The sequence below is a fragment of the Theobroma cacao genome, chromosome 7, assembly GCF_053813885.1.
Source record: "Theobroma cacao isolate CCN51 chromosome 7, ASM5381388v1, whole genome shotgun sequence".
NCBI classification, from domain to species: Eukaryota; Viridiplantae; Streptophyta; class Magnoliopsida; order Malvales; family Malvaceae; genus Theobroma; species Theobroma cacao.
This window is the reverse complement of record NC_142645.1, coordinates 34,553,608-34,561,859: the sequence shown is the minus strand read 5'-3', so window position 1 is coordinate 34,561,859 and position 8,252 is coordinate 34,553,608. Positions and strand designations below refer to the sequence as shown.

The 8,252-nt window shown below is 30.7% G+C and overlaps 1 non-coding gene across 1 annotated transcript; it reads right to left on the bottom strand.

Moving 5' to 3' along the window:
• Window positions 1-7,742: 7,742 nt before the first annotated feature.
• Window positions 7,743-7,849, bottom strand: LOC148761825 (small nucleolar RNA R71). The gene has a single exon (XR_016027656.1). It is a non-coding gene; the product is annotated as a small nucleolar RNA R71 (small nucleolar RNA).
• Window positions 7,850-8,252: the final 403 nt, after the last annotated feature.

Sequence of the window (8,252 nt, the reverse complement as noted above, 5' to 3'; positions counted from 1 at the left end):
CTTTATTATCTTTGATATACCATGGGCATGATCATTTTAATGCATTGATCTAGACTCTGTATGTTGGGATTGTAATTAAGGTAAGCATTCGGGAGCATATATCCAAGTATTGGAGTTCATAGTATTAACATCATTTCTAATGATTTCAAGAAGATTGATGATTTAATCTAAGCCTAGTAGATTGATGAATTAGCTACTCATCACATCTTAATACTCAAAAGATTAGATCTCGAGTATTGGATCACCAATTTGATGAAATCGGAGACTATGGGGCAAAATTGACATAACGGGTAAAACGATAAATTCACCTTTTGTCATTGGATGGCTATGAGGGTTTACAACATAAAGTTTGCAATTGAACAAACCAATATTAAATTTTACATATTAGATATTTCTCGTAACTGTAGATAACTCAAGAGTGCAACCATGAATCTGTGGTGGAGTGATTCCATGATTAAAAACTAGAATTATTTTTAAAGAGATTAAGAGATAATCTATGTTTATTCGAGCTTGAAATATCTACGTCCAATGTGATTCCCCACTTAGCTTTGTAGAATTGAACTCATTTAAGATGGAATACATGTTTAATTATTTATGTAAATTAATGTTCAAATTTGGTAACTAAGTGTTGTCTTAATTAAGACAAGAGTTACCTTAATTTAGATAATATGCATATAATGTCTTAATTATAAACATGAGTATATGCAAGATAATGGAGACAAGAGTTGTCTTAATCATATTATTTTTTAGGAAGTCCAAATTATCTTAATATAGAATTTTTTCCATATAGAAATTTATTAACATAATTATTGACTTATAAATAAAAATAATAATGGAGGATATTTTATTATAAATATAAGAATTAAAATTGTTAATTCTTTATTTATAATTATGAGATAATTATATTACTTCATGTGTGATTACGATGTCCTTAGTTTATTATTAATTCTTTTTAATCAAAGATGGATAATAATAAAATAGAATAATTCTAATTTGACATGGACTAGCAATTATAATTAAATAAATAAATTATTATCTAATATAATTGTAGGTGGCAAATATTAATTTAGTTTTAATTAATTAATTAATTTAAAAGGAGTTTGAAGATGGAAATATCTCTCTTATTTTTATGGGGCCAAAAACTGCATTATAAATATGTGATTTTTGACCAAATAGTAGCCGTTCTCTTTTATGATAGAAAAACTTCTCCATCTCTTTCTTTGGGTTTTCCTCTTGTTCTAGCAATTTTTTACAAGCCTCACACAAAGAAAAATTGCCATAGAAGAAATTAAGAGAAACCTATCTAGTTACCGTCTTGAAAAGTTTTCCACACCTAGCCTACTTTAGATTTGAGATTAAAAGATTCTTAAAATATAAGTGGTAATTCAAATTGGTTGAGAATTCCAACAACTGGTGTAGTGGTGAATTTACTACAACTCATTAGGAGAGAAGAATGAAATATATTCCTAGCACGGAGTAGGTAATGTCTCTTATTTTTTTATTTTTTTATATTGATGCAATTATTATTTGATTTGCATGACGTATGATTGTGAATTTCCCCTTGTGTAAATTGGATAAATTGCTTCCATAGCTAGAAAATTTTTTAAATCCATAGGTTACACGAACAAGACCATACATTGCGATCAAAATCCAACATTGGTACGTTCCTTATTGTGCTTATTGTGGTTTGCAAATTATTGTTCATATTGTGCTTTTATCTTCCTTTTTGATATTACAAAAAGGGGGAGAGATATGAAAAAATTTGCTTATTCAAAGAGGAATATGTGACCTTATAACTGTAATCATGTTTTGAACCTTGCAACTATTGAAAGGAAATTTTTCAAAATTTTAAATAATTTATCATCTCTCATAGTCTTTATAAAAGCTCAACATTTCAAATCAAAGTACTTCATGATTAAACTTAGAAGGAGTATTTTTACAAGAAAATTTTGCTCAAAGTTTTTGTCATATCAAAAAGGTGGAGATTGTTAGCTTTATTAGCTTTAAATTGATTATAGTTTTGAAATGACAAAATGATCCAAATTGCTTGAATGAGTTTTGCATTTACTTTTGAAATGTTTAAGCACTTAATGTAGTTTTAAAGACATCACACTCTTAAATTTTGGGGGTGCTTTGTCATCATAAAAAAAAGAGAGATTGTTAACTCCATATGTTTTGAATGATAACAAAACATTCCTCATTCCTTGAGTTTAACTGTGTTACTTGAGTATGTGAGGGTAAAATTGGTATATTATTGTTTATCGTAGACCTTAAATGTCCTAAAATAAGTTTCAAGTATCAAATAAGTGATTCAAGGAAGTTAGAAGACATTTTGTGAAGTTTAATTGATTAACAATTTAGTTAATCAATAAATCAAGTCTAGAAGAAAGAACTCAATGAAGGCAGATTGGTCTCAATCAATTAACAAGGATCTTTAATCGGTTAAAGCAATACTAGGCATTACACTAAACTTAGGCAGAAAAGTCCTAATTGGTGAACACAAGGCTTAATCAATTAAGAAGGTACTGAATGCAAAACAAAAGCACATTAATCGACTAACCAAAAGAGTAAATTGATTAAAGCTCAAACTTGAAGTAACTGAAAGCACCAAAATTCAAATCCAAAATGATGTATATCATTGAAAGGAGCCAAATGAAGAAATTCAAATTTGCAGATTTTTTCAATCAGTTAAAGTTTATTTTAATTAGTTAGAAATAGAAGGAAGAGAAGCTTCAATTAGTTAAAGATAAGATTAATCTATTAGAAAAAGGTTGGTGAAAAATGTCAATTGAAGGAGTCTGAAGATAGAAAGGTTTTAATTGGTTAAAGTCCCCCTTAATTGATTAATGTTATAAAGCAGTCTGCTAGACAAAAAGGCTTTGATCAATTAAAGCTCATCTTAATTGATTAAAGGAGTTGCTACCAAAATTTGAAAAGATCGCTAGAAGGCAAAATAACGATTATAACCTTTCAAAATTGTTTTTAATGGCTTGAAATTATCCTTCAAGTATTTAAAAGCTTCATAAATGCAAGAGAGAACCATCCAAGAGAAAGATTAGAGCTAAAAGGTGTACAAAAGTTCCCGTTTCAAGCGTGTTTCACTCTTATCTTTGTAAAGAGATTTGAGCTTAACTTTTTTAAGTTTAAATCAGTTAGGTGATCAATTGTACTTCATTTTCTCTTTATTCTTTGTTTACTTAGAATGTGTGAGACACTTTAAGGGATAGACTAAGCTTCAAAAATCTTGTAAGGGTTTTGAGCTTAGGTTAAAAGCTCTTCTTGTAAAAGCTTGATAGAAGCTATAAATTCCACTAGTTCAATGAATTTGGGTTGAAAATCCTTGATTGTGGAAGATCAAGGTAGTAAATGTAAGTTAAGAAAACCAAATCACTATAAATATTTTTGTCTTATCCACTTCTCTTTACTTGGTGATTTTCTACTTTTACAAGTTTTAACTCTCATTTTCAAAATCCTTCAAAAGTTTTTTAACCTTAAAAGTTTCCTTCAAATTTTTTAAAAGTGCATTTTACTCCCTTTTTAGTGCTCCATTAGGACCAACACAAGAAATAGAGAATGCCATAACTTGGCTAACATAATGGGTCCAAGCTCGTGCAAAATCCAAGTAAAATTAAAAGGCAACTTAATGCCTACGTAACCCAAAACAAAGTGAAAACATAACGAAAATCTAAACCAAACTCAGCAGAGTGGACATGCCGTGGGGATATGCCTTCCAAACGCCAAAATGTTCATCTAAGGAACACATTAGTTAGTCGACTTACGCTCAAGGATTTGTCGTTGTCTATTTATACACAAGGTGACAAATAGATTAGGGTGAGTCCTTTCATAACTCTGTGAGTGGAAGCGAAGGGAAACAAGCCAAATACAAAAGAGTTGTTACAAAATAATTAGTTAGAAAAACCTGTAGTATAATGCATCCAAAATGCAAAGCAGAAATATGGAAACATTACATCTCTAATCAAAGTATTATCTGAAAGTCATCCCAATACATATATCAAATAATCCAACTCAGAATTTTTGTGTCTTTGTGCAATACAAAATCATCCCCTTAGGGTGCATACTAAAACTTACTGTAATTGTCAATCAAACTATACATTTGCTAACCTTAGCCAGTCTATCATGTGGCCATAGGTGTTACATAACTAGTTTAAGCTTACCATAGGAGCTGCCGCCAATGCCATGTCTTTTAGTTATTGCAAAGATTCCATAAACAACAAATTTAAAGGTACATATACATTACCTCAAAGCTCCTCAATATAGAAATTCACATATATCTCAAATAGCACAAATAATTCACTTGCAGTAGTATTTTGCACACATAGCAAACATATAAAATCATAGAAATCTCAAGGTAAGAGTGGTCCCTCTAGAAATATCATAATCATCATCTAGTGCCCAATCGATAGAATAACAAATTACGCATGACGGCATAGTGGTCGACGGAGAAACAAATCAAGCTCAATGCCAAGGCAATCTATGGAGAAACAAATCACGCTTGGTGCCAAAGCAACTGGCGGAGAACAAATAATGTTTAGTACTAAAGCAGTTGACAGATAACAAATCATAGGGTAAGGACACCACTTTACTACAACCAAATCAATGACCGAAATTGCAACCATCAAACGAAACATATATCTAATTCAAATCATGTCCCCTGAATTCATACCACAAAACTCGTATCAATTGATCATAGTATAATAAGCTTGATAATCTTGACAATTATATAGAACAACTCATTGTGCCATTTCAAATCAAAAGGATCAAACTCGCCATATACCACATCTAGTAACAAAATTTAGCATCCTTAATGTATCGTCATAGCAAGCTCAATCAGCTATCTTACACAACTTCACCATGTCATTAGCTCATGAAAAACAAAATTGACTAAGTCATAAACTATACTCCAATACAAAACAAATTCAAATATATGCCATCATTGGCTCACATACAAACAAGTAGAATTGGCAAAAACCATTTGATGATCTAAACACTTTGAAGGGGCTTGTTTCCCTTTTCTAAATCATATACATATATAGTTATATAGATTCATAAAGCCTTCAAAAATCAACGTTAATACTCATACAAACCAAAAATTCAATTCAAATGTCAAACATCGGCCTAGATGTGATTCTCCTAGGCCATCACAATAGATACACAATCATCATACGAACATCTATACATACATATATATATATATATATATATATACTCATATTTTTACACAAAAGCCTATTTATCAAATTAAAGCCCTATTCACAGTGAAAAACAATGCTCCACCAGCAATTCCAATCACCAATCTTGGCCTAGCAACTAATCTTGAACCTTCTTTTAATCACCAACAACCTTCTAGGTTGAGCAACAAGTTTCAAGCCTCAACTTCCCCTTACACAATGCATAGACAGTAGCTTCTTAACTTTCAATATTGTTCTAGCACATAACTTAATTAAATCTCCATCTACTTAACATTCAAGTCTAATTTCTAACTTTAAAACTAGAATGCTCAAACCCTTACCTTTTGACCTTACTTTAATTAACAAATTCTAGAACTTGGTACTTGATAACTCTATGATATAGAGTCATTTGAGCTTAATTTTGGTAGTAATTTGGCTAAGTTTTTGTAGTAATGCATCGAAATTAATAGGTTTTATTTAATTATTTTAAATTAGTTATTTTAGGTGTGTCAATCTAATTTTGGTTAAATTTATGCTTAATTTGGTGTTAATATGATTAAGATAGATTGCTATTGATTTATTTGTGTTTTTGTAGGTGTTTGAAAGAAGAATTTTAATGGAAGAAGGAGAGCAATTTCGAGGTGTAGATTTCTAATGTATATATTTTGGTATTTTGGCCATAACTTTCTTTACAAAGCTCCAAATGAAACTATTCTTAGGTCAATGGAAAGATAAGAGAAAGATCTACAACTTTCATGTTTACCACTTTACCCATTTCAGCTTGAAAGATGATCAAAAATCTTGTTGGAGTTGACATACTGCAACAGTCCTAGGGCAATTGCGATTTTTGTTAATTAATTTGGTAAAGCTGCAACTTACATAGTCTAATGAGGAAATCCTAGCTGAAATTGCCTTCTTTCTTCACCCAAATTGGCCTAACTTTAAAGCCTATAAAAAAAACCTTTTGGATGACTTAAAAGCATTAAGAAGAAAAACACCAGATTAATAGTTGAGAGTCGAGCTACAGAGTCATTGAAGCTAAGAAGAATTTGCAGAATTCAAGGAGATTTGAAGATCAAGAATACAATTCTTGAGTTTTTCTATATTTTCTTTTATTCTCTTATTTTCTTAGTTTTGTTTTAATGTTTATATTTTATTCGATGTAATGTATGACTTGATGGGGAACTAATTTTTTAATCTAAGCTTATGATTGAACTCAATATCTAGTCTGAATTATTTATATCTCTTTTACTTATGTGTGATGGATTTAAATTATTTATTTTATTTTGTTCTTAATGCTTCTAGTTGACTAGCTTCCAATTAGATTGAATTGGAAACCTAGGTTAAACCTTGATGAAGGAAATTTAGGTAGACCTTGAATAAAATAGTGTATGATCAAATACACTTAGTTGATTAGGTGGTTTGATTTGCATATAGGGTAGACATACACCTATAAGCCATACGTAGCCAAAATTAGAGCACAAACTTAATGAATCTTTCTTCAATATAATTTGCATAGACATATAGTAAATTAATTGGGAGATGTATTTTTATAAGAAACTCGACAGAGACTTGTAAATAATTTAGGACTCTAGGTTAGCAATTTAATCCATTAAACTAAGTTAAGAGAGAGAGACAATAATCAAATGAAGTATTGAGGCATATCATAATCTTAGGTTTGTTAGTCATTAGAAGTAAATTTGCTAATAAAATTTAGATTAGTTTTGGTTTTAGTTAATAGTTTATCACTTTAAATTTTTCCTTTTTAATTTTAATTGTTTAGATAAAATTAAGGTGTGTTAATTTTAGCAGTTAACAATAAGGAGTAATTCACTTCTCTGTGGGATCGACACTCTGCTCATCTTTATATTATCTTTGCGATTTGTACACTTGCGTGAGTAGAAAATTTAACAACAAGTTTTTGGTGCCGTTGCTAGGGAATTAATTTTTAATTCTTTCGTTAATATTAATACCAAGCATTCTTAATTTCAATCTAGACTTTTCTTTCCTTTAATTATTTTTTTTAATTTTTTAGGTACTTTTGGTCGTTGTATGTAAAGAGTTCGAAATCTAGAAATTGTTCCTTTTGATCCAAAAATCGAAAAAACTTTTCATAGACTTTGGGGGAAAAATAAAAAAATTTCTACTCCAAGGAGAACCATGGCTGATCAACAAGAGGAAGAGACCAAACCTTTGAGGGATTATGCAGTCCCACAAGTACAAAATCTCCACTCTAGTATGCGAAGACCTCCTATTCAAGCCAATAATTTTGAAATTAAGCCATCAATCATTCAGATGATTCAGACTGCTGTTTAGTTTGGGGGTTTGCCCAATGATGATCCAAATGCTCATATTATAAATTTTCTGGAAATTTACAATACATTCAAGGCTAATGGTGTTATTGATGATGCCATAAGATTGAGGCTTTTCCCTTTTTCATTGAGAGATAAAGCAAAGAGTTGGTTAAATTCACTTCCTATTGGTTCCATTAATACTTGGGATGATTTAGCTCAAAAATCCTTAGCAAAATTCTTCCCACCTGCAAAGTTAGCAAAGATGCGGAATGATATCACTTCTTTCATGCAATTTGATTCTGAATCATTATATGAGGCTTAGGAGAGGTATAAGGATTTGATGAGAAGATGTCCTCACCATGGATTACCTAAGTGGTTACAAGTTCAAACTTTTTATAATGGTTTGCTGGGACCTTTTAGAACTACCATTGATGCTGCCACTGGGGGTGCACTTATGAGTAAATCCATTGATGAGGCTTATGATTTGCTCGAAGAGATAGCTTCTAATAATTATCAATGGCCATCTGAAAGATTGGGTACAAGAAAAATTGCTGGATTTTATGAATCAGATGTGTTGAACACTGTTTCTACACAGTTGGCCTCTCTCACAAAGAAAATAGATAAACTGAGTGTTAATGCTATTCAAAACTCCTTTATGACATGTGAGTTTTGTGGGGAAAGACATTCTAATGACAATTGTCCCATTTATTCTGAATCTTGTCAATTTGTTGGAAATACGCAACAGAACAATCCCTATTCCCACACTTAT